The sequence below is a fragment of the Diabrotica undecimpunctata genome, chromosome 4, assembly GCF_040954645.1.
Source record: "Diabrotica undecimpunctata isolate CICGRU chromosome 4, icDiaUnde3, whole genome shotgun sequence".
Lineage (NCBI taxonomy): Eukaryota > Metazoa > Arthropoda > Insecta > Coleoptera > Chrysomelidae > Diabrotica > Diabrotica undecimpunctata.
This window is the reverse complement of record NC_092806.1, coordinates 2,087,597-2,090,539: the sequence shown is the minus strand read 5'-3', so window position 1 is coordinate 2,090,539 and position 2,943 is coordinate 2,087,597.

Genomic DNA, 2,943 nt, shown 5'->3' with positions numbered 1-2,943 from the left:
AATATTGATTTTATCTTTAAAGATAAGATAAAAACTATAAAAGGCTAACCTGTTTTATTAAAAAAATGTTTATCAATAAGCAGGTAAATAATATCAAATATTGCAACATTTTTTGAATCACAAAGAATATTCATTAGATAATATTTATTTGTCTATATGCCTGATAAAACAAAACACAAAAAACTTACAACAAAGTGAAAAATTCTGGTGTAAAATAGTACATAATATATATTTATTAAAAGAATTTAAATGGTACAAAAAAGATTAAACATTTCAGAACGCTTTCATTCCTATCGAACCATCATCAGTAAATACCTAGAAGTAAATATTTCCACGTTTAAAACTTAATACAAAAAATATAAAATGTTGACGGTTAAAAATTGAGTATGTGGTAAATACTTACACCTAAAGAGTAGTTAAAATTTTTCAGTAAATTTTGGTTACTTGAACTTTAATTCATTGCTTAAAAAATTCCAAATAATAGAAACCAGCTAACTAACCAGTTCAGGAAGCGAAAATAAAGTAAAGTAAGTTGGCTGGTTCTTATCGTTTGGAATTTTTGCAAGCACGTAATCAAAGTTCAAGTATACAAGTATATGTTCAAGAATACTTCTTTATTCCGATGATACATCTACAGTTTACTGTTAAAAAACCATCTCGTGGCATTGAAAGGTATAGAATTTTTCTCAGTTCTTAGTAATAAAAACTTATAACAAAATATATTTTCATTAACTAGATACTTTATTTAGTTACGTTTCACGACTAATATCGATACAATATTTATAAACACAGGTCTGCGACCTACACTAACGCTGCAAAACAATATTCTAATATGTATATGCCTACAATACCCATCCTTCTACTTATTTACTCTATTATTTTAATATCAAACGAACGTAAACGAAGTGCCAGTTCAAGTTTACATAAGGTTAATAAATGGATCGTGTTAATAAATACAAACTAATTATATTGTCTCTTAAGACTATTTTGCGTTTATATAATTAAGGTTTACCACCCTAGCACAGTCTTTTACACTCTTTCCATAGAGAAAAGCCGTTGAAGTAAATTTAAACTATTGCATTTTGTTTTAATTTAAGCTCCACCATTACTCTTTACATGCTCCGTCCGGCTCGCGGAGATAAGAATACGGCCGGGGTCAGAAAGCCCTGCCTGTCGTAAGAGGCGACTAATGGGTAGGAATAGGGAGGTGGAGAGCCGTCGCCTGAGGTGTCGGGTTTGTAGAAACGCACACGGTCGCTTCGGCGACACGGTTACCGGTCTACACTCCTAGTATCCGAGACGAGACTACTCGTGGGACCACTCTACTCCCATTCCAAAAGAGCCTGGTGAGGTTGAACGAGCTGGGCCCGTAAATACCTCTCCTGACCTCGGTCAGGAGGGGTGTATATGCACCGCGCCTGACGGCGGTCAGGAGCGGTGTAGGTGCCCCGGCACGTACCCACCGGGAGATCCAAGAGTGGTAGAGGAGAGATCCTCGGCGGCGACCTGTCTACGTGTGAGGTGGAAATTCCTCCGCCTGCCGAACCTACCCGCCCGTGGTGTGGGAGTAACGGGTAGGCAAGGTACTCACAACACAGGTACTACGGGGAAGGTGGAGCCCCCGCGGGTTGCGTGTGCTAGACGTGTCGTGGTAACCCTACGGGGTACCCCCACAGGGGGACCCACGGGACGTCTTTGGTACGCGCCCCGTGGCACCTTCACTTTGGTGTCGGACTCGTAGGGGCAGAGGTTTCGCTAAGGGCGTATGTCGAAAGATAGGTAGCCCAGGGTCCTGCCAGGTCATAGTATTTGGAGGGCACGCACATATTGCAATGCTCTTTACATGTTTTGAAGTATTTACCTCTTATCTTTTGATAGCTTGAACCAAAATGAAATAATCTCAACTATTTGCCCGCTATAGTAACTCCTATATAGCCAGTCTTATGAAGCAGTGGAAAGTCAGGAGACTTCTCTTCTTTGAATTAAGATGTCAGTTTCTGTTTTCTTTATAAGCTGTGTATGATCACATATATAACTTTCGTTATTTCCAGATCACGTCACATCCATGGGGACTTGCAGCTCCTCTTCCTCTTCTGCAGCCTGATTGCTCTTTCAACTTCTTCCATTACTGGCGGTTTTTTATCCCAATCTCTTAATTTTCTGTTTTTTTTAATAGTTGGTGCTCTGTGTATTCTTCATCATCCTTGTGAGAGTTTTCAGTGAACAATTTTTTAAAATATGTTTTCCAAGTTTCTTTAATTCCTTTATTGCTTATTTTGCAGCTTTTATTCCTAGGCAGTTTAGGATTTGGTCTTTATCCTTTGTATCTTTTTGTTCTTATATTTGTTTAATAAATTTATATGCATTCCGTGTTTTGTCTTTCTTTAGTTCCATGTCCATTAATTGTTTGTTTATATGTTCTCTTTTTCGATCCTCATAGCTTATTAGCTGTTGGATTTTGTTTTCAAAACCATTTTCTTTCTCTGGTTTGTCTAGTCAAATATAATAATTCTATTCTACATTTTATTCTTCAATTGCACCTTACACTCATCATTTAACCATTCGTCATCTTTCTTTTCTTTAGCTCCTAGCATGGAGTTTGCTGCTGTTAATATGGTGCAAGCTAGTATATTTCCCTGGTCTTCTTGTTGTCTTTTCGGTTTTTTTAGGTCTACTGTCTGTGTCAAGTTAAGAATTCATAAAGGAGCCTTATGGGAAGCGGTGATGCCAGAACTACCGATAGACTGAGATAGGCGAGAGTAGTGGAGTTGCAGCGAAAAAGCAGGGCCGAACTGCATGTTATATTGCACATTAGACGTTTTTTCACTTAGGTAACTTTAAATTTTTTTTGTTTTTTTGAAAAATAAAAATTAAAGACATGTCTTTTTCTCACAACAGTTATTTATTAAATTTCGGCTTAGGTCATCATCAGACTCTTAAAAA